General features: G+C 49.8%; 1 protein-coding gene across 1 annotated transcript in view; it reads left to right on the plus strand.

The window, feature by feature from the left end:
• Positions 1–1,234: 1,234 nt before the first annotated feature.
• The window catches only part of LOC309552195 (CTD small phosphatase-like protein 2), a 100,154-nt gene continuing 76,655 nt past the window's right edge, over positions 1,235–24,733 (plus strand). Inside the window, exon 1 of the mRNA XM_082253020.1 lies at positions 1,235–1,409. The gene's annotated coding sequence lies outside the window, so the exon portion shown is untranslated. The remainder of the gene's footprint in view (positions 1,410–24,733) is intronic.

The following is a 24,733-nucleotide window of genomic DNA, read 5'->3' on the forward strand; positions in this document are numbered from 1 at the left end:
GGGTGAGAAGGGATGAGAAGGGGTGAGAAGTGGTGAGAGGGGGTGAGAAGGGGTGATGGGGGGTGTGAGATGGGGTGAGAAGTCATGAGATGGAGTGAGAAGGGATGAGAAGGGGTGAGAAGTGGTGAGAAGGGGTGGGGTGGGATGGGGTGAGAAGGGTGAGATGGGGTGAGAGGGGATGAGAGGGGGTGAGAAGGGATGAGAAGGGGTGAGAAGTGGTGAGAGGGGTGAGAGGGGGTGAGAAGGGGTGATGGGGGGTGAGATGGGGTGAGAGGGGATGAGAAGGGGTGAGAAGGGATGAGAAGGGGTGAGAAGTGATGAGAAGGGATGAGATGGGGTGAGAAGGGGTGAGATGGGGTGAGATGGGATGAGAGGGGGTGAAAAAGGATGAGAAGGGGTGAGAAGGGATGAGAAGGGGTGAGAAGTGGTGAGAGGGGGTGAGAGGGGGTGAGAAGGGGTGATGGGGGGGGGGGGGGTGAGAAGGGATGAGATGGGATGTGAAGGGATGAGAGGGGGTAGAAGGGGTGATGGGGGGTGAGAAGGGTGATGAGGGGGTGAGAAGTGATGAGAAGGTTGAGAGGGGGTGATGGGGGAGGGGTAGAAGGGGGTAAAATGGGGTGAGAAGGGATGAAAAGGGGTGAGAGGGGGTGATGGGGGGGGGGTGAGAAGGGATGAAAAGGGGTGAGAGGGGGTGATGGGGGGGGGGGGTGAGAAGGGATGAAAAGGGGGTGAGAGGGGGTGAGAAGGGGTGATGGGGGGGGAGATTTGGTTAGAAGGGGTGATGAGGGGATGAGAAGGGGTGAGAAGGGGTAAAAGGGGTGAGATGGGATGAGAGGGGGTGAGAGGGGGTAGAAGGGGTGAGAAGTGATGAGAAGGGGTAGAAGGGGTGAGATGGGATGAGAAGGTGTGAGGGGGGATTAGAAGGGATGAGAAGGGGAGAGAAGGGGTAAGAAGGGAGATGCGGTGAGAAGGGGGTGAGAAGGGATGAGAGGGGGGTGAGGGGGTGGGAGGAGGTGAGAGGGGGTGAGAAGGGGGTGGGAGGGATGAGGGGTGATTCGGTATTCTCTTTCTCCCCTCTATAGAGAATACATTGCGATGTGCTGCGATGAGTTGGGAAGGAGGCGATCGGTGGTGCTGAGTACAGAGCCCCGCCCCCTCCATCTCTCCCCGCCCCTCCTCCTGCTCTCTCTCCTCCTCCCCCCTCCCTCCCCCGTGTGTGTCCAGTCGCGCATGCGCAGTACGCTGTATCCGGGTCCTGCGCTGTGTCGGTCGGCGGGAAATGGCGGTCGGGATTTAGCCGCCTCGGGCCGGAGAGACGGAGGACACCGACCCCGGGAGAACGGAGAGGAGCTCGGCCAGGCACCGCCGGCCCTCCGATACCCACCCCGGACATCGCCGGGACACCGCAGGTACCGATCCGTCCCCGAGGAGGGAAATCCACACCGAGGAGGAGGGAGAGGCCTCCGGGGGGCACCGAGAGCGGGGATCATTCCATATCCTGGGGGGGATCTACAGAACTCAGAGGGGGGACAGAACAATGGGGGGGCTCACAGGTGACCCCTCCCCCTCACATAATACTGATGGGGGGACTACAACTCCCAGCATCCCCTATTTACTGCAATGAGAACTCATCACTGACTGTGGGAACTACAACTCCCAGCATCCTAGCTCAGGTAAACATCAGGTTACCCTTCCCCCCCCTACATAACATTGACTGACTGGGGTAACTACAACTCCCAACATCCCCTCCCAGGTAAACATCAGGAGCCCCCCCCCCCTCACATAGCATTGACTGACGGGGGGACTACAACTCCCAGGTAAACATCAGATTACCCTTCTCCCTCACATAACAACTGACTGGGGTAACTACTACTCCCAGCATCCCCTCCCAGGTAAACAGGAGTCCCCTCCCCCCACGTAACATTGATTGGGGTAACTACAACTCCCAGCATCCCCTCCCAGGTAAACATCAGGAGACCCCTCCCCCTCACATAACATTACCTGACTGGGGGGACTACAACTCCCAGCATCCCCTCCCAGGTAAACCTAAAGACCCCCCCCGTGTATGGGGAGATCACAGTATTGGTTGGAGCACTACAACTCCCAGCATCCCCTCCCAGGTAAACAGGAGACCCCCCCCCCCCCTGTGTATGGGGAGATCACAGTTCTGTAGTTTACTGGTTGGAGCACTACAACTCCCAGCATCCCCTCCAGGATGGAGCTGATCTTGCTGGGTGTGGGTGATGATTGTACGGATACATTGTATACACTGTGTGCTGTTTATTGGAGGGAGAACTACAAGTGTCAGCACGGCTCTCTGTGTAGAGTCGGTGGGTCCGGTGTATGGGAAGTTCATTGTTTGGATACTCTCTGCGGATTGGATACATTGTATTCTGGTGGTCAGGTGATCATTGTATGAATACACATCTGTATACTGGCCGGGGCACTACAAGTCTCAGCATGGTCTCTAGGTGATCATTGTCTATCCTTTCTGTATGGGGGAGGGGAGATCACTGTATAGATACATTGTGATTACTGCCTGGGAGCACTACAAGTCTCAGCATGGCCCCCCAGGGGGTTGGCCGGTCTTGCTTGACCAGGTGATCCTTGGATGAATACACATCTGTATACTGGCCGGGGCACTACAAGTCTCAGCATGGTCCAGGTGTTTGTCCTCTCTTTATGGGGGAAGGGAGATCACTGTATGGATACATTGTGATTACTGCTTGGGGGACTACAAGTCTCAGCATGGCCCCCCAGGGGTTGGCCGGTCTAGCTGGTAGAGGTGGTCAGGTGATCGTTGTATGAATACACATCTATATACTGGCCGGGGCACTACAAGTCTCAGCATGGTCCAGGTGATTGTCCCCTCTGTATGGGGGAGGGGAGATCATTGTATGGATATCCCGCACTCCATGATTACATGCTCTGTATTCGGATTGCAGGCGGGGGGGGGGCACTACAAGTCTCAGCATGGTGCGTTAGGATTACTCCATCCTTACTGGAGGGTAGGTGAGCCCGGGGATGGATGGATGGATGGCTCCATAGTATTCATACCCCACACACTCCCCTCTCATCACACACACTATACTGTTCACTCTATGGATACATTGTGATTACTGGTTGGGGGACTACAAGTCTCAGCATGCTCTAGGTGATTGTTGTCTGGCCCCTCTGTATGGGGGAGGGGAAATCACTGGATATGTTGTGATTACTGGTTGGGACACTACAAGACTCAGCATGGCCCTCCAGGCTCATTCATCGTCACTGGAGTGCAGGTGACCCCTGTGTGTATGGGGGGGAGGGGAGATCATTGTATGGATACATTGTGATTACTGCTTGGGATATGACAATGGATACTACAGCTGCTTGGGGGGGGGGGGGGGTACTACAAGTCTCAGCATGGCCTTCCTGGAGTGCAGGTGTCCAGGTGACCCCTGTGTGTATGGGGGAGGGGAGATCACTGTATGGATACATTGTGATTACTGCTTGGGGGGGGGGGGGGTGCTACAAGTCTCAGCATGGCCCTCACTGGAGTGGAGGTGTCCAGGTGATCATTGTGTGGCCCCTGTGTATGGGGGGAGGGGGAGATCATTTGTATAGATACGTAGTTTGTGTTTACTGCTTGAGATACTACAAGTCTCAGCATGGTGCTCATTGTGTGACCCCTGTGCATGGGAAGAGCATTGTACATTATCATCATCATCATCATTGTATTATTATACAACGTCTTTACCAGCCGGGGCACTACAAGTCTCAGCATGGCTCTTTACACACCGTCCATGCTGGAGTAAGATGATTGAATTGCTCCATAATAGTCCTCTCTGTAGATGCATAGATATAGACATCCCAGTATGACTTAAACTGGAAGTGGGCAGGAAGATGCTGGCTTTCCAGTTTAGTAACTGGCTGTTTTAGAACTACAAGTCCCAGCAGGACATGGAGGGGTCAGATTGTCCCGCACGGGTGGGGGAGGGGATTTCATAATGACTCAGCTGTGTGTCAGGGAATCTCTCCTCCCCTCTGTAGTTTGTTGATAAACATTGCACAGCATGACATCACCTGGAGGTGGGCGGGACATGCTGGCTCCTCTCTATGGTAACTAAACTATTCTGGAACTACAAGTCCCAGGAGGAAGTGAAGAGGTCAGGTTGTCCTCTCTACTACAAGTGACCCCGGAGGTTCATTGTGTCTGGGAATTGTACGTCTCCCCTTCATAGATTTGTTGATAAACATTGCACAGCATGACATCTGATGACATCACCTGGAAGTGGGCGGGACATGCTGGCTCCTCTCTATGGTAACTAAGCTATTCTGGAACTACAAGTCCCAGCAGGATGTGGAGGAGTCATATTGTCCCGCACAGGTGGGGGAGGAGATTTCATAATGACTCAGCTGTGTGTCAGGGAATCTCTCCTCCCCTCTGTAGTTTGTTGATAAACATTGCACAGCATGACATCACCTGGAAGTGGGCGGGACATGCTGGCCCCTCTCTATGGTAACTAAGCTATTCTGGAACTACAAGTCCCAGGAGGACTTTAAGGGGCCAGGTTGTCCTCTCTACTACAAGTGACTCTGGAGGTTCATTGTGTCTGGGCTCTGGTTCTGGGAATCCCTTCTCCAGCATGACATCACCTGGAAGTGGGCGGGACATGCTGGCTCATCTCTATGGTAACTAATCTATTCTGGAACTACAAGTCCCAGCATGATATGAAGGTCAGGTTGTCCTCTCTACTGCAAGTGACCCCGGAGGTTCATTGTGTCTGGGAATTGTACTTCTCCTTCTATAGTTTTGTTGGTAAACATTGCACAGCATGACATCTGATGACATCACCAGGAAGTGGGCGGGACATGCTGGCTCCTCTCTATGGTAATTAAACTATTCTGGAACTACAAGTCCCAGCATGATATGAAGAGGTCAGGTTGTCCTCTCTTCTACTACAAGTGACCCCGGAGGTTCATTGTGTCTGGGAATTGTACATCTCCCCTCTATAGTTTTGTTGGTAAACATTGCACAGCATGACATTACAAGTCCCAGCAGGACATGGAGGGGTCAGATTGTCCCACACAGGTGTGGGAGGAGATTTCATAATGACTCAGCTGTGTGTCAGGGAATCTCTCCTCCCCTCTGTAGTTTGTTGATAAACATTGCACACTGACATCTGATGACATCACCTGGAGGTGGGCGGGACATGCTGGCTCCTCTCTATGGTAACTAAACTGTTCTGGAACTACAAGTCCCAGCAGGATGTGGAGAGGTCCGGTTGCCCTCTCTACTACAAGTGACCCCGGAGGTTCATTGGGTCTGGGAGTTGTTTGTCTCCCCTCCATGGATTTATTAGTAAACATTGCACAGTGACACCTGATATCACCTGGAAGTGGGCAGGGCATTACAACATCACTGGAAGTGGGCGGGGCATGCTGGCTGCTCTGTATGGTAACTAATCTATTCTGGAACTACAAGTCCCAGCAGGATGTGGAGAGGTCCGGTTGCCCTCTCTACTACAAGTGACCCCGGAGGTTCATTGTGTCTTGGAATTTTACGTCTCCCCCTTCATAGATTTTGCTGTCATCAGATGTCACTCTGTGCAATGTTTACTAACAAATCTATGAAGGGGAGAAGTACAATTGCCAGACACAATGAACCTCCGGGTCACTTGTAGTAGAGAGGACAACCTGACCCCTCCACTTCCTGCTGGGACTTGTAGTTCCAGAATAGCTTAGTTACCATAGAGAGGAGCCAGCATGTCCCGCCCACTTCCAGATGATGTCATTGGATGTCATGCTGTGCAATGTTTACCAACAAACTACAGAGGGGAGAAGAGATTCCCCGACACACAGCTGAGTCTTTATGAAATCTCCTCCCCCACCTGTGTGGGACAATCTGACCCCTCCATGTCCTGCTGGGACTTGTAGTTCCAGAATAGCTTAGTTACCATAGAGAGGAGCCAGCATGTACCGCCCACTTCCAGGTGATGTCATCAGATGTATCTCTGTGCAATGTTTACTAACAAATCTATGAAGGGGATACGTACAATTCCCAGACACAATGACCCTCCGGGGTCATTTGTAGTAGAGAAGGCAACCTGGCCTCTTCATATCACGCTGGGACTTGTAGTTCTAGAATAGCTTAGTTACCATAGAGAGTCAGCATGTCCCGCCCACCTCCAGGTGATGTCATCAGATGTCATGCTGTGCAATGTTTACCAACAAACTACAGAGGGGAGAAGAGATTCCCCCGACACACAGCTGAGTCTTTATGAAATCTCCTCCCACACCTGTACGGGACAATCTGACCCCCTTCACGTCCTGCTGGGACTTGTAGTTCCAGAATAGCTTAGTAATGCATGCTAATTTTCATATAAAAATATGAAGAGGTTACTTAGTGTTTCTAAACCCTCAACCGTAAAACCAGTCTGTTCATGCAGTAAAGCATGCTTGTTATACTCACTGTGGAACCTAAGGGGTTAACCCTCTGCCTTGTGTGAAAAGGCAGTTTGATCCTGTCTTCTCTGATCTTCCCCTTCTTCCACTGTCCCCAATCTATCTCCTGATAGAACAGAGCCTTGGAGTCACTCTGCACATGCTCAATTTGGTGTGAATTGCTAGAGAGTTTTTCTTTTCTTCTTTGGAGGGTGCATGTGAGCAGCACATGGCCAATGATCAATGTCCAGACAGAGAGTGGTCCTGCAGCCTCATAGGACAGTCAGAGGAGAATGCTAACTCCTCCTACAAGCTTTAACCAGACACAAGACTGCTATATACTGCTGGTGAGAAAAGGGGTTTAGCAGTTTATAGTTAGTAAAATAATTGCATTTCCATATCCTGTGTACTGTGGGAGACCAGATATAGTGAATGCAGGCTCCTGGGGAGACCAGATATAGTGAATGCAGAGTCCTGGGGAGACCAGATATAGTGAATGAAGAGTCCTGGGGAGACCAGATATAGTGAATGCAGGCTCCTGGGGAGACCAGATATAGTGAATGCAGGCTCCTGGGGAGACCAGATATAGTGAATGCAGGCTCCTGGGGAGATCAGATATAGTGAATGCAGAGTCCTGGGGAGACCAGATATAGTGAATGCAGGCTCCTGGGGAGACCAGATATAGTGAATGCAGGCTCCTGGGGAGACCAGATATAGTGAATGCAGGCTCCTGGGGAGACCAGATATAGTGAATGCAGGCTCCTGGGGAGACCAGATATAGTGAATGCAGAGTCCTGGGGAGACCAGATATAGTGAATGCAGAGTCCTGGGGAGACCAGATATAGTGAATGCAGAGTCCTGGGGAGACCAGATATAGTGAATGCAGAGTCCTGGGGAGACCAGATATAGTGAATGCAGAGTCCTGGGGAGACCAGATATAGTGAATGCAGAGTCCTGGGGAGACCAGATATAGTGAATGCAGAGTCCTGGGGAGACCAGATATAGTGAATGCAGAGTCCTGGGGAGACCAGATATAGTGAATGCAGAGTCCTGGGGAGACCAGATATAGTGAATGAAGAGTCCTGGGGAGACCAGATATAGTGAATGCAGGCTCCTGGGGAGACCAGATATAGTGAATGCAGGCTCCTGGGGAGACCAGATATAGTGAATGCAGGCTCCTGGGGAGATCAGATATAGTGAATGCAGGCTCCTGGGGAGACCAGATATAGTGAATGCAGGCTCCTGGGGAGACCAGATATAGTGAATGCAGGCTCCTGGGGAGACCAGATATAGTGAATGCAGGCTCCTGGGGAGACCAGATATAGTGAATGCAGGCTCCTGGGGAGACCAGATATAGTGAATGCAGAGTCCTGGGGAGACCAGATATAGTGAATGCAGAGTCCTGGGGAGACCAGATATAGTGAATGCAGAGTCCTGGGGAGACCAGATATAGTGAATGCAGAGTCCTGGGGAGACCAGATATAGTGAATGCAGAGTCCTGGGGAGACCAGATATAGTGAATGCAGAGTCCTGGGGAGACCAGATATAGTGAATGCAGAGTCCTGGGGAGACCAGATATAGTGAATGCAGAGTCCTGGGGAGACCAGATATAGTGAATGCAGAGTCCTGGGGAGACCAGATATAGTGAATGCAGAGTCCTGGGGAGACCAGATATAGTGAATGCAGAGTCCTGGGGAGACCAGATATAGTGAATGCAGAGTCCTGGGGAGACCAGATATAGTGAATGCAGAGTCCTGGGGAGACCAGATATAGTGAATGCAGAGTCCTGGGGAGACCAGATATAGTGAATGCAGAGTCCTGGGGAGACCAGATATAGTGAATGCAGAGTCCTGGGGAGACCAGATATAGTGAATGCAGAGTCCTGGGGAGACCAGATATAGTGAATGCAGAGTCCTGGGGAGACCAGATATAGTGAATGCAGAGTCCTGGGGAGACCAGATATAGTGAATGCAGAGTCCTGGGGAGACCAGATATAGTGAATGCAGAGTCCTGGGGAGACCAGATATAGTGAATGCAGAGTCCTGGGGAGACCAGATATAGTGAATGCAGAGTCCTGGGGAGACCAGATATAGTGAATGCAGAGTCCTGGGGAGACCAGATATAGTGAATGCAGAGTCCTGGGGAGACCAGATATAGTGAATGCAGAGTCCTGGGGAGACCAGATATAGTGAATGCAGAGTCCTGGGGAGACCAGATATAGTGAATGCAGAGTCCTGGGGAGACCAGATATAGTGAATGCAGAGTCCTGGGGAGACCAGATATAGTGAATGCAGAGTCCTGGGGAGACCAGATATAGTGAATGCAGAGTCCTGGGGAGACCAGATATAGTGAATGCAGAGTCCTGGGGAGACCAGATATAGTGAATGCAGAGTCCTGGGGAGACCAGATATAGTGAATGCAGAGTCCTGGGGAGACCAGATATAGTGAATGCAGAGTCCTGGGGAGACCAGATATAGTGAATGCAGAGTCCTGGGGAGACCAGATATAGTGAATGCAGAGTCCTGGGGAGACCAGATATAGTGAATGCAGAGTCCTGGGGAGACCAGATATAGTGAATGCAGAGTCCTGGGGAGACCAGATATAGTGAATGCAGAGTCCTGGGGAGACCAGATATAGTGAATGCAGAGTCCTGGGGAGACCAGATATAGTGAATGCAGAGTCCTGGGGAGACCAGATATAGTGAATGCAGAGTCCTGGGGAGACCAGATATAGTGAATGCAGAGTCCTGGGGAGACCAGATATAGTGAATGCAGAGTCCTGGGGAGACCAGATATAGTGAATGCAGAGTCCTGGGGAGACCAGATATAGTGAATGCAGAGTCCTGGGGAGACCAGATATAGTGAATGCAGGGTCCTGGGGAGACCAGATATAGTGAATGCAGGGTCCTGGGGAGACCAGATATAGTGAATGCAGGGTTCTGGGGAGACCAGATATAGTGAATGCAGAGTCCTGGGGAGACCAGATATAGTGAATGCAGAGTCCTGGGGAGACCAGATATAGTGAATGCAGAGTCCTGGGGAGACCAGATATAGTGAATGCAGAGTCCTGGGGAGACCAGATATAGTGAATGCAGAGTCCTGGGGAGACCAGATATAGTGAATGCAGAGTCCTGGGGAGACCAGATATAGTGAATGCAGAGTCCTGGGGAGACCAGATATAGTGAATGCAGAGTCCTGGGGAGACCAGATATAGTGAATGCAGAGTCCTGGGGAGACCAGATATAGTGAATGCAGAGTCCTGGGGAGACCAGATATAGTGAATGCAGAGTCCTGGGGAGACCAGATATAGTGAATGCAGAGTCCTGGGGAGACCAGATATAGTGAATGCAGGGTCCTGGGGAGACCAGATATAGTGAATGCAGGGTTCTGGGGAGACCAGATATAGTGAATGCAGGCTCCTGGGGAGACCAGATATAGTGAATGCAGAGTCCTGGGGAGACCAGATATAGTGAATGCAGAGTCCTGGGGAGACCAGATATAGTGAATGCAGAGTCCTGGGGAGACCAGATATAGTGAATGCAGAGTCCTGGGGAGACCAGATATAGTGAATGCAGAGTCCTGGGGAGACCAGATATAGTGAATGCAGAGTCCTGGGGAGACCAGATATAGTGAATGCAGAGTCCTGGGGAGACCAGATATAGTGAATGCAGAGTCCTGGGGAGACCAGATATAGTGAATGCAGAGTCCTGGGGAGACCAGATATTATTTCTGACCACTTGATTCTCTATTGACAGCTGAAATTCATGTATTCGATTTTTGGAAGCAGAGGAGGGGGGTTGGTGTTGCGAGTGTGGATTTTTTTTGAACACTAAAGAGAGGCGTTATTTGGTGCCCGTCTATACAGGTAAAAGTGCGGCTCTTCAGTTATGGAACCGTCCCGGCATGTCCTGTTATTTGAGCCGTGCCATCTGAGATGCCCAGCTTGTGAGAACTCCTTTGTTGTGCCCGCAGCCTGAGATGATTGTTTGAGGGATGCGCTGCTGCCTGGCTGACCCACCTTACACCGAGTGTTGTTCCCCCAGGTTTGATTTCCCCGTGCAGGGAGACCTTGGCCTCCGAATGGTTGGACAGTTGGACATGAAGTTATAGGAATCGACCGATTAACGGTGGGGCCAATGTTCACTTTTTTTGAAGTATTGGTCGCAAACTTGCCGTTATTACTTCAATAGGTTGCAGCGGGGTGTTGTGCAGCTTAAGGCATCACCCTGGTACCGGTTTTTAGAGCCAACAAACGGCTTTCTTGTAATAACAACCAATGCGGCTAATCTGCCGCTCGGCCGTTATCACAAGCAGCCGGAGGGGACGTCCACCCCCATCCCACTGGGGAGGCCCAAGTGACCAGCCGACACATCCGCCGGCTGGCCGAAGATCCAAACAAAGCCGGATTCTACTTTGATTGGGTCTCTGATGTAATAACCCGGAAGCGGTGTCATGACATCACTTCCGGGTACTAGAGCCTTAAAAAAAAAAAAGACAGCATTCAAAACAGTCAAACTTGGTATTTTGAATGCTTTTAACCACTTACCGCAAAGTGACGTACCCCTACATCGGCTGACTTTGCGGGGTTATACTGGGGTGATGCCTGTAGCTAGAGGCATCATCCCGGTACCGTTGTTTAAAGCCAGTGGCCGGCTTTTTGGCGGTAACGACCGATGGGGCTCAGGAGCCATTCGAATCGTTACCCCCTCCCCTCCTGCCGCCTTCCGCAGCTCTGCCCGGGTCTCTCCCCTCCCTCCATCCGCCGGCTGGATGGAGACTCTATCTAAGCCGGATGCGGCTTCAATTGGGTCTACGATGACGTAACCCGGAGGCAGCGTCCATGACGTCACATCCGGGTTACTTGGCTGCTAAAGGCGGCAGATTCAAAAAGTGAGTGTATTCAAAAATGCCGTTTTTGGCGTTTTGAATACATGGAAGTGCAGTGGAGGGGTTTGGTGTCTTTTAGACCCTCGATCCCTCCATAAAGAGCACCTGTCACTGCCTATTACTGTCACATTCCCCCCCCACCCCCGATCCCTCCATAAAGAGTACCTGTCACTCCTATTACTGTCACATTCCACCCGATCCCTCCATAAAGAGTACCTGTCACTGCTATTACTGTCACATCCCCCCCCCGATCCCTCCATAAAGAGTACCTGTCACTGTCTATTACTGTCACATTCCCCCCCGATCCCTCCATAAAGAGTACCTGTCACTGCCTATTACTGTCACATCCCCCCCGATCCCTCCATAAAGAGTACCTGTCACTGCCTATTACTGTCACATTCCCCCCCGATCCCTCCATAAAGAGTACCTGTCACTGCCTATTACTGTCACATTCCCCCTCCCGATCCCTCCATAAAGAGTCCCTGTCACTGCGTATTACTGTCACATTCCCCCCGATCCCTCCATAAAGAGTACCTGTCACTCCTATTACTGTCACATTCCCCCGATCCCTCCATAAAGAGTACCTGTCACTGCCTATTACTGTCACATTCCCCCCCGATCCCTCCATAAAGAGTACCTGTCACTGCCTATTACTGTCACATTCCCCCCCGATCCCTCCATAAAGAGTACCTGTCACTGCCTATTACTGTCACATTCCCCCCGATCCCTCCATAAAGAGTACCTGTCACTCCTATTACTGTCACATCCCCCCCGATCCCTCCATAAAGAGTACCTGTCACTCCTATTACTGTCACATTCCCCCCCCGATCCCTCCATAAAGAGTACCTGTCACTGCCTATTACTGTCACATCCCCCCCGATCCCTCCATAAAGAGTACCTGTCACTCCTATTACTGTCACATTCCCCCCCGATCCCTCCATAAAGAGTACCTGTCACTGCCTATTACTGTCACATTCCCCCCCGATCCCTCCATAAAGAGTACCTGTCACTGACTATTACTGTCACATTTCCCCCCCCCCCGATCCCTCCATAAAGAGTACCTGTCACTGTCTATTACTGTCACATTCCCCCCGATCCCTCCATAAAGAGTACCTGTCACTGCATTGAATGGGGGTACGCTGTGGTAACTCTGCATTGAATGGGGGCATGCATGCTGTAGTAACTCTGCACTACTAAAAATGTGCGACGAAGAGGATCCGCCGCAAAAAAATATTGCAATATATATTGTTGGGGAAAAAGGTATCGCAATGTGATTTTTTTTTTTTTTTTTTTTTTTCCAATATCGTGCAGCCCTAGCCCCCACCCCCCTATATACATGCACGTACAAACGGAAATGCAAGCAGCAGGGTGTCTACGCCTGAAAACGTAGATTGCGATATACGTTGCATATCGCCACACACGCCGGAATGAGTGCAATCATTTTGGCACCAGACCTCCGTAACCCTAAACTGAGGACCTGTAGGGGGATTTTAAAGCGTCGCCTATAGAAAATATAGGATACTGACATGTTTAAGGTTTGACATGTTGGGTATCTATTTACTTGGTGCAACCTCCGCTTTTATATTTTACTATAAATGTGCGTAATTTATTTAATTTTTATGTCCCCCTAAAATCTAATTTTAATGTGTTTTTTTTAACTGGAATTTTGCAGCAATATTGTGTGACATAAAACATTGGAACTACCACTATTTTATTCTCTAGGGTGACTGCTTTCACTATTCAACTTTATGCTCTTGAGTCGTTTTTTCTCTACAGACCAGTTTTTTGGTAAAGGGTAACTAACACTTTAAGGCAAGACTTCACCACCGGATCAGTTTCCTCCCCCACCTCTCTTCCATACCACCGTCTTGCAAGGGGCAGCGCATGTGCAGATTCACCGACAGTTTCTGCCAGGGAGTTCGGATGCACAGGGGTTTTCTGTGCATGCACCCAATCTTCATCATCATAGCACGCTGCCCCCCGGGGTTAGCTGGGGGCGTAGCAGGCTGCCCCCCCTCGGGGCTAGCTGGAGGCGTAGCCCCCCCCCCCCGGGGCTAGCTGGAGGCGTAGCCCCCCCCCCCCCCGGGGCTAACTGGGGGCGTAGCAGGCTGCCCCCCCCCCCGGGGCTAGCTGGGGGCGTAGCAGGCTGCCCCCCCCCCCCCCCGGGGCTAGCTGGGGGCGTGGCACGTGATTGACAGTCTTGAATGTGCATGCTTTTCTACGGGTCAACTCATCAGCTAAAAGGGCTCTCAAATGTGGCCCCTGACATCACCAAAGGGCCGCACATATTGTTCAGTATATGTAATGCTGGAGAGGAGTGTCAGAGACTGCAGACCTAATAGAGGAAATGAGGGTCAGAGAGTGAGGACAGGATACGTTGCTGGCTGGGGAGATGCTGCAGAAGGCAATAGGAAACTGTGAACATGTTACATGAATCTTGAAGGGATTAGTGCTATCCCCCTAATCAATGTTTCCTCTAGAAAAGGGCCGCAGGTTGGGCATCAAGGGTGTAGAGGATAATGTGCCCCTTCTCTCCACTCGGGTCTCAGATTACACTCAGCTCTGTGCTGTATGTGACCTCAGGTCTCTGCCTCCTGGAAGCTCAGAAATGCGGTGTAATTTCTTTACGCTCTTCTGGGTCCTGCGCCGGGCAGCCACCTTTTTTGCACACCAACCGCAAGGATGTCATACCGCACTGCGCTGCCTCCGCTCAAAGGAAGCCTTGTAGTTTCAGTTAATTCAAGGAGCTTTCTGATTGGACGAGGTGGGGATTGTGGTGTCCCCCCGCACTTCTACCTCATTCAATCCAAGAACACCTTGTATTCATTAAAAAAGATTCAAAATGTTCTGTGAATGACGGCAGTGCCAAGTGAGCGCCCCTCTGTGGTCAAAAACAAGATATACCTGTGCTCTACTCCCAGTAACTATCAGGTGCTAAAGGGGTGTGACCACATATAACCCTACAAATTCTGGATAAACCCTCTGCACACTGCAATATATCTTTTCTAGCAAACTTTGCAGTGAAAACAAGGGGCACATATTGCAATACATATTTAACCACTTGCCTACCGGGCACTTTCACCCCCTTCCTGCCCAGGCCAATTTTCAGCTTTCAGCGCTGTCACACTGTGAATGACAATTGCGCGGTCATGCTACACTGTACCCATATGACATTTTTATCATTTTTTCTTCACACAAATAGAGCTTTCTTTTGGTGGTATTTTTTTTTTTTTTTTTTAAATCAAAAACAAAGTTTATTGAACACAATTGAAAGTTCACAGGCTTCAATTCAACAAGACTCCCTTACAAAGAGAGTATAGGCATAAACCAACAAACACATGGCATCTTCAAGAAAGTGCATTCCCAGTAAAGTAAGGACATCTACACACCCAAGCATGGTAACACGAGCACACATCAAAGATCTGCTCCATAACCTGCAGACAGAACATACAGGGAGCTATTGGAGTAAGCGATCCATGATAAGATCAGCAGGTGCCAGGCCTGGCTGCGCCAGCCATCCAGCCCATATTTTTTCATATCTTAGCGGGACACCTCTGGGTTGATAAATTAGGCGTTCATACCGTAGGGTAACGCCCATTGCCTTCACCCACATCTCCAGCGAGGGAGGGGACGGGGACGTCCAGTGCTGCAAAATAAGCTTCCGGGCCTTAAAAAAGGACCTCGAGAACGCCAAACGCACGTTGACATCAGGCGAGTAGTCCTCCACCATGTCAAGGAGGCACGGCTTCGGATCAACCGGCACAGAGAGGGAAAAAGCAGCATTAACAGGGTGGTATTTTAATCACCTCTGGGTTTTTTATTTCTTAGAAAAAAAAAAGACAGAAAATTTTGAAAAAAAAAAAAGTTTTTATTTTCTGTGAGTAAATTTCGAAAATAAATAAAATGTTCTCCTGCACTGATGAGGAGGTACTAATATGCCACACTAATGAGCACTGATGGGCTTCACTGATGAGGTGGCACTGAGGAGGAGGTACTAATATGCCGCACTGAGAGGCGGCACTGACGGGTGGCACTGATGGGCAGCCACACATCAGTGCCCCTAGTGCTGCCAGTCAGTGCCCATCAGTGCCTAGTGAGCAGGCACTGATGGTGGGCAGTTATGGCACTTTATTTCACTCTTGTGTAATCAGGGCACTGATCAGTGCCCTGATTACATTTCCCTGTGTCCCCTATGAGGAGGAGCCTCTGACAGTGTGAGCCGAGGAAAGCCGAATAACGGCACTTCCTCATTTACATGTGACCGGCTGTGATTGGACACAGCCGATCACATGGGTAAGGAGTCATGTCATTGACTCTTTACCGTGATCGGGGTCGCGCCGTGTCCTAGCAACACGGCGCGGTCACGATCGTCGCGCCGCTCGCCCCCGGGGGCGCACGAGAGAGGCTGTTCTGGTGCGCCGTCATATGACGGCGTCCCAGGATAATAGCTACACCGCTACGCTGTCATTTGGCGGTGGGCGGGCAGTAAGTGGTTAAACTGTTCTGTGAATGGCAGCAGTGCTTCCATTACCTGAAACTGACATTTGTGGTGCTATATGCATCACTACAAAGGGAATAGGTGTGAATCGCATTGCAAAGAATTGCATGCAATTTGAACAGGAATGCCCTGCAGTACCTGTCTAAATTGCATGCAATTTCCCCCACTGCTGCTGTGTGTGTGTGTGTGTGTGTGTGTGTGTGTGTGTGTGTGACATATATATATATGTGTGTGTGTGTAAACAGCCGCCAAAGCCCCGATCAAAGCCATATTCGGCAAGCTAAAAACCTGGAAGTGATGTCATGAGTGACATCACTTCCGGGTACTGTCTGGTGCCAGATTTAAAAAAAATCACAGCATTCAAAACAGCCAAACTTGGTGTTTTGAATGCTTTTAAGTGCAGAGGAGGGGTTTGGGTTCTTTTAGATCCCCAGATCCCTCCACAAATGTACCTGTCAAGTAAAAAAAAAATATCGATCACTAGTGTATGTATGTATGTTTATGTATGTGTATATATATATATATATATATGTGTGTGTGTGTATATGTGTGTATATATGTATACAGTGGGTACGAAAAGTATTCAGACCCCCTTAAATTTTTCACTCTTTGTTATATTGCAGCCATTTGCTAAAATCATTTAAGTTCATTCTTCTTCCTCATGAATGTACACATAGCACCCCATACTGACAGAAAAACACAGAATTGTTGACATTGTTGCAGATTTATTTAAAAAGAAAAACTGAAATATCACATGGTCCTAAGTATTCAGACCCTTTGCTGTGACACTCATATATTTAACTCAGGTGCTTTCCATTTCTTCTGATCATCCTTGAGATGGTTCTACACCTTCATTTGAGTCCAGCTGTGTTTGATTATACTGATTGGACTTGATTAGGAAAGCCACACACCTGTCTATATAAAACCTTCCAGATCACAATGCATGTCAGAGCAAATGAGAATCATGAGGTCAAAGGAACTGCCTGAAGAGCTCAGAGACAGAATTGTGGCAAGGCACAGATCTGGCCAAGGTTACAAAAAGATTTCTGCTGCACTTAAGGTTCCTAAGAGCACAGTGGCCTCCATAATCCTCAAATGGAAGACGTTTGGGACGACCAGAACCCTTCCTAGAGCTGGCCGTCCGGCCAAACTGAGCTATCTGGGGAGAAGAGCCTTGGTGAGAGAGGTAAAGAAGAACCCAAAGATCACTGTGGCTGAGCTCCAGAGATGCAGTCAGGAGATGGGAGAAAGTTGTAGAAAGTCAACCATCACTGCAGCCCTCCACCAGTTGGGGCTTTATGGCAGAGTGGCCACCTGAAGGACTCCAAGATGGTGAGAAATAAGATTCTCTGGTCTGATGAGACCAAAATAGAACTTTTTGGCCTTAATTCTAAGCGGTATGTGTGGAGAAAACCAGGCACTGCTCATCACCTGTCCAATACAGTCCCAACAGTGAAGCATGGTGGTGGCAGCATCATGCTGTGGGGGTGTTTTCAGCTGCAGGGACAGGACGACTGGTTGCAATCGAGGGAAAGATGAATGCGGCCAAGTACAGGGATATCCTGGACAAAAACCTTCTCCAGAGTGCTCTGGACCTCAGACTGGGCCGAAGGTTTACCTTCCAACAAGACAATGACCCTAAGCACACAGCTAAAATAACGAAGGAGTGGCTTCACAACAACTCCGTGACTGTTCTTGAATGGCCCAGCCAGAGCCCTGACTTAAACCCAATTGAGCATCTCTGGAGAGACCTAAAAATGGCTGTCCACCAACGTTTACCATCCAACCTGACAGAACTGGAGAGGATCTGCAAGGAGGAATGGCAGAGGATCCCCAAATCCAGGTGTGAAAGACTTGTTGCATCTTTCCCAAAAAGACTCCTGGCTGTATTAGATCAAAAGGGGGCTTCTACTAAATACTGAGCAAAGGGTCTGAATACTTAGGACCATGTGATATTTCAGTTTTTCTTTTTTAATAAATCTGCAACAATGTCAACAATTCTGTGTTTTTCTGTCAGTATGGGGTGCTATGTGTACATTCATGAGGAAGAAGAATGAACTTAAATGATTTTAGCAAATGGCTGCAATATAACAAAGAGTGAAAAATTTAAGGGGGTCTGAATACTTTCCGTACCCACTGTGTATATATATATATAGTGTGTGTAATAGATGGGGATTGAAGCGCCATCACATAAATAAGATGTTGGCACTCAGAGTACAAAGCCGGCAACATGCAAAATAAATCTACATAGGTGTCCCGGTCTGCTGATAATAGGAAATCAGGGCAGCTGGAGGAGATGTAGAGGTAGTCGGCCCCTAAGCGGAAGTCACCTCGGCTTTATATACCCACAGGGTCCCGGATCTTCTCCAGTGGCTGTGATTTTCTATCATTGGTGGACTGGGACACCTATGTAGATTACTTTGCATGTGGCCATATTATGTACTGTGATCTCTAACATTCCTTTTTTTAAATGCCCACTAGATGGCGCTTCAATCACTTGAGGCACACACACGGTGTGGGACATCGCATGTGATTTGGTCAGGAATTGCACCGCATTCCTGTTCAAAACGTGGGCGACTTGCACCAATTTTTATTTTTTGCATTGACGCAAATCTCACTGAAAAGTATTGATATCGGTGAATACTTGACTGAAAGCATCGGTAGTCGATGACAATAAATCCGGCATCGGTGCCACCATAAAAACAATACAGTGAGTGTTATTTGTAGGATCACTAGGTGGAAATAAGGGGGGGGGGGGGTCTGAAGAAACGATTGCAGCCACCACATCTCTGGACTGGTAAAGCTGCATTTATAGAAGAGATTTTTGTTTTCAGGTTGTATGATTACAATGATCCGGGTACCCCCTCCCCTCCCCCTCCTCTGTACATGGGTCTAGGTGGGGAGTGTGCAGTGAATGGTGCTTTGTATGATCCTGGTAATCCATACGGTGCAGGGACTGTGTATTGGTGTGTGGGTGAGTCCCATTGTATATAAACTTGAGAAGAGGGCGGGCTCATGGCAGGAGACGTGTTCCAGAAATTTCCCCTCTGGTTATGTATTTGGAAATGATGAGAACATTTCCCGCCGAGGCTCTGCAAGCTGCTGGATTGCTCTGCAGATGTTGTGGACCTGAGATTGGCAATGGGGGAGATTTACCAAAACTGGGGCACTCGGAATCTGGTGCAGCTGTGCAAAGTAACCAATCAGCTTCCAACTTCAGCTTCTTCAATTAAAGTCATTATAAAGTCTCTCTCTTTTTTTTTTTTTTTTTTCTGTTTTAAAATAAGAAACATGTTTTCTTCCTCTGTGCGTTGGTTTTGCACAGAGCAGCCCCAATCCTCCCTCTTCTCGGTCCCTCCTTGCTGCTCCTGGCCCCTCCCTCCTGTTCAGTGCCCCCACAGCAAGCAGCTCACTATGGGGGCACCCGAGCTGAGCTGCTGCTCCATGTGTCCATTCAGACACGGAGCTGACGTTAGGCCCCGCCCCTCTCTCTCTCCTGTTTGGCCCACTGACCTTGACAGCTGCTGGAGCCAATGGCACCACGGCTGTATCTCAGCCAATCCAGAGGGAGAGTCCCAGGACAGCCGAGGGACTCGTGAACATCGTTGGATAGAGATGGGACTCCGGTAAGTATGAGAGGGGGGGGCTGCTATACACAGAAGGCTTTTTATCTTAATGCATAGAATGCATCTTCTGCCATTACAATTCCTTTAACCTGTTGCCGACCGCCGCAAGTACATATACTGCGGCGGTCAGCCCCTGGCCAGGCAAAGTGACGTACCGGTACGTCACTCGTCTGTCACTTTCATGTGAGCCAATAGCGGGCGAGAGCGCGCCCGCCCCGACTCGTTCGCAGGGAAGTCCGTGCGTTTGACCGGCGGACCCGATGTCCGCCGGTCACTCGCGATCGGCCGCCATGAAGGGAGAAAGGCAGGCGGCTGATGTAAACAAAGCCACCTGTCATTCTCCCCTGTGTAGGAATGGAGATCACACGGTTCTACTTTGTAGGACCGTTGATCTCTGTTCTTACACCAGTAGCCATGTCCCATCACAGTTAGAAACACGCCCCTAGGGACACACTTAACCCCTCCCTCTCCAATAAAGTTAACCTCTTCCCTGCCAGTGTCATTATTACAGTAACAGAGCATATTTTTAGCACTGATTACTGTAGTAATGTCACTGGTCCCCCCAAAAGTGTCAGTCAAGGGTCCGATCTGTCCGCCGCAATGTCGCTGTACCGCAAAAAAAATCACAGATCGCCGCCATTACGCGATAAACAAAACGCCAAAAATGACAAAAATCTTTCCCTTTGTTAGTAAACGCAATAGCTTTTGCGCAAACCAATCAAAATACGCTTTTTGCGATTTTTTTTTTTTTTTTTTTTTCCAAACATATGTAGCATAAAACAAATTGGCCTAAAATTTAAAAAAAAATTTTGATTTTTACATTTTTTGGGGGGGAATTTCATATAAAAAAAATTTGAAAAATATTGTTATTTTTGCACAATTGTCGCTCTTTTTTTGTTTATAGCGCAAAAAGTAAAAATCGCACAGGTGATCAAATACCACCAGAAGAAAACTCTGTTTGTGGGGAAAAAAGGACGCCAAATTAGTTTAGGTACAGCGTCGCACAACCGCGCAATTGTCCATTAAAGTCACGCAGTGCCGAATCGCAAAAACCCCCCTGGTCGGAATGGGGGTAAAATCTTCCGGGGCTTAAGTGGTTAAAGAGGAAGTAAACCCTGTGAAAAAAACACACCTATAAAGACAAAGGCATAATGAGCTAGTATGCATCGCATACTAGCTCTTTGTGAAGTACTTACATAAAAACGAAGCCTCCGCAGTGCCGACAGGACGGACGACATGTTCGACCGTCCTGCTTCCTGGATTGCGTCCTCCGGCCATCTGATTGGCTGGAGGCGCGATTACATCACTCACAGCACAGGGCTCTGAAGGAATGGCACGGGTGGCCGTTCAGAGCGCATGCGCCGATGACGTCATTGGCTGCATGCAATGTATATCTCCTAAACGGTGCAAGTTTAGGAGATATTTATATCACCTATAGGTAAATGTCAAAAAAGTGCGTTTAGCCCCCGTTCACACTGGGGCGACCTGTGAGGCGACCTGGTCGCCTCACAGGTCGCCGCAGGTCGCCTCCCATAGGGAAGCTGCGGACCCGTTCTGATAGGAGCGACACAAGTCGCTCCGACCTAGAAAAAGGGTCCGGAGCTTCTTTGGGGCGACCAGGAGGCGACCGCCATAGACTTCAATGTTACGAAGTCCGTGGCGGCCGCTCCGAGGTCGCGGCGCGCTGCTCGCACCGCGACCTCGGAGGTCGCGGTGCGAAGTAGCGTCGCCCCAGTGTGAATGGGGGCTTACAACAACCACTTGAAGACCAGGCTTTTTCCTGGCACTTTTAGCTTACAAGTTTAAATATCAGTATTTGTTGCTAGAAAATTACTTATAACCCTCAAACATTTATATATATTTTATAGCAGAGACCCTAGGGAATAAAATGGCGGTCCTTTCAATTTTTAATGTCACACGGTTTTTGCGCAGCGGTTTTTTTTTTTTTTAAAGGGGATTTTTTTGAGGAAAAATACACTTCAATGAACCAAAACAAACCCAACCTCTAGCCCAATTTTTTTTGTAAAATATGAAAGATGTTACGCTGAGTAAATGCCAAACCTATCAGGCTTTAACAACTTTACGACCGCTCACATTGCTGCTACTGCAGCAATGTGGCTCGTTATCGTCCAGCGACGTAGACCTACGTCGCTGGACTCCTCCCCTTGTGGGCGGCGCACGCGCGCCGCCGGAGGTTCGCTCCCGCTGTTTTCAGTCAAAGCGGGAGTCGGGCCAGGGGAGGAGCGGCGGTGATCGCTGCTGCTCTTCCCCGATTGTCGGGGAATCGAGTGTGGAGATCCGCCCGCTTGTGTAAACAGAGCGGGCAGATCTCCTATGTGACAGACTGGGACAGATTACAGGATTCAGCATAGCTGAACATGCGATCTGTCCCTGTGTCACTCAGTCACCTCCCCCCACACACGTCAGTAAGCAGCAGGCATATATTAACCCCTCCCTCTCCATTAAAGTTAACCCCTTCCCTGCCAGTGTAATTTTACAGTGACAGTGCATATTTATAGCACTGATTACTGTAGTAATGTCACTGGTCCCCCCAAAAGTGTCAAAAATGTCAGTCAAGGGTCCGATCTGTCCGCTGCAATGTCGCAGTCCCGCAAAAAAAAAAACGCAGATCGCCGCCATTACTCGTTAAAAAAAAAAACACCAAAAATGACAGAAATCTTTCCCTTTGTTAGTAAACGCAATAACTTTTGCACGAACCAATCAAAATACGCTTATTGTGATTTTTTTTTTTTTTTTTTTTACCAAACATAGGTAGCAGAAAACAAATTGGCCAAAAAATTTAAAAAGTTTTGATTTTTACATTTTTGGGGGGAATTTCATATAAAAGTGAAAAATATTGTTTTCTCTTACGTCCTCCGACAGTCGCCGCCTCTTCATATTCGTCACATATGGGGTATTAGACTTTGCTCCGAAGGAGTAGCTAGGCAACAGAATATGTTAACAATAAAGCTTTAACATATCCCACCCTCAAGGGGTGGTCCCCTCAGTCAATACCCTCCTACTTCCTGCAACCATATCTCAGTTTTAATGTCTAGCTTGTCAGGAGTGGCTGGCTCTCTCTGTGCTGGGACTTTCTGTCCCAGACTCTTTCTTCTTTTTGATATTTTGTTTGAGTTTTCTCTCTACCTTTACTTAGCTGTTATTTTTGTCAGCATTAGTTAGTTCTTCGGACGAAGAGGATCATGCGGACTGGGTCTCGGGCTGATCCCCCTGGTCGCAGGTCGTGGGTCAGTGGCTTCCCAGTCTGCCATCGAGCGTTCAGCCAGGTAACGCTCCTGGCACAGTGAACGACCCATCCCTGTTCGGTGCAGGGATGATTGGTGAGGTGGCTACCTCACCGGACGCTGTGCGGTTTCTGAACCGCCATTGTGTGCGTCTTGAATTGCGACTCTCCCTGCCTCATGTGCAGCGGCTTGTTCGCCTGTGCGGGTTCCCCACGCCATGTGAGGTAAGTGTATCTATGTGGGGACCTGTCTGTCTGGGGGGGGTCTCAGTCTGGGACTGTGTAACCTGCCTTTAATCACACTGCTTGTCTCCCTATCTCTCGGCTGCATGCTGTGGGCTGCAAGGGGGGGGGGGGAGCTGTATGACACTGAGTATGTCAGGCTGGGCAGTGTGAGGAGCTGTGTGCTGTGGGGCATGTTTTTAATGGCATGTTGGGGCATATACAGCGATCGCTGCGGCGATCTAACATGTATCCATATAATGGGATAATATTGTGTGTGATTTTATGCACTGTGGAGCGGCGATTTCGGCGCCAAACGACGCCATTTTACCGGCGCCCGCTCCGGCCGCATGGTTTACATGCACGGCGGCCATTTTCTTGTAGCCTCCATAGGCTTACATAGAGCGCCCTGGCAGCATCACTTCCTCTCTCCTGGAAGCACCGATCGAGGCAGCAGCAGCAGCGGAGTCTCCTCAGGTTTTATCCTTCTATTCCTGTGTTCCATTGCCTGTATTCAGTCTGTATATTCCCTGTGGGGGTCTCATTGTGCCTGAGTGTGGTGCGGTGGGCTGCGCTTGCCGCGCTTGCTGTAAGGGGGCAGTTAACCCTTGGTTGTCTGGCATACAGGGGCAATGGATTCTCAGGAGGGCAAGTTTCCCACAGTATTGGTGGAAAGCCAGGGGACCGCTGTTTCCCCCCCAGGGGGGGATTTAGCCACTATTGTGGCTGGCCTTGCTGCACAGGTGCAAATGCTGGTGGCTGCTCAATCTACTAAACGGCCCAGAGTTGCTCTGTCCTCTGATTCTGAGGGTGAAGGTGATGGGGCTGTTCTGGCGGGGACCCCCCTATCGGGGTCCCGCTCCTCTCTTGATCTAGTGGGGTCTGAGGTAGAGGCTGAAGTTGAGGGGGTTGATAATTCTCCCCCTGGCTCGCCTGAAGAGCTTGCAATCATGGATGAGTTGATTGCTTCCATTAAGCAGACGCTACGTTTGCAGGACGAGGTGTGTCCCCCAGCTGCCTTGGCGGCTTATGGGACGCAGAGAAAACGCAGGACGCCGCAGGTTTTTCCCTGCAATGCTGATTTTCAGCGCGCTGTTAAGGACCAATGGCGCGATTTGCGCAAGCCTTTTGCGGTACCAAGTAAATTTAAGCTGCGTTATCCTTTCTCGCCTGCCACTGATGAACGGTGGTGTGTGCCTCCGCCAGTGGATCATGCTATTGCGGTTTTGAACAAAGCCACTGCGATCCCTGCAGAGGGATCCCCTGTTTTCCGTGATGCCACGGATAGGAGACTGGAGTCTCTTGCCCGTCATACTTATTCTGTTACGGGTTCTATGCTTAAGGCTCTGTTTGCTTCTCTCATGGCGGCCCAGGCGATCGCAAGTTGGACGCAGATGCTTAGGCGCGTCCTAGTGGCCGATTCGGCCTCGGCGGCGACCCTGGATATGGTGGATCAGATCCACCAGGGTGTCATGTATCTGTGTGATGCGGACCTGGACCTGATTCCGTTGGCCGCGCGTGTGCACAGCGTGGCGGTGTTGTCTCGCCGCCTGGTTTGGTTGAAATGTTGGTCGGTGGACCAATCTTCACGTAAAACCTTAGCCAATCTGCCTTATGATGGGTCTCGCCTTTTTGGGGAGTCCTTGGATGTGTTGATTAAGGGGATTACCGGGGGTAAGAGCACTCTCTTGCCCCATTTCCCCAAGGCTAAGGGGGCTTCTGGGAAGAAGCATGCTCATTTTCGGCCCCCTCAGGGGTCCTTTCGTGCCTTTCGGCCGCACTACAAGGGCAAACCGTTCAAGGGCCAAGGCTCTCAGAAGAAGCCCTGGTCTGG

Source organism: Pelophylax lessonae (assembly GCF_965119305.1).
Source record: "Pelophylax lessonae genome assembly, chromosome: 4".
NCBI lineage: Eukaryota > Metazoa > Chordata > Amphibia > Anura > Ranidae > Pelophylax > Pelophylax lessonae.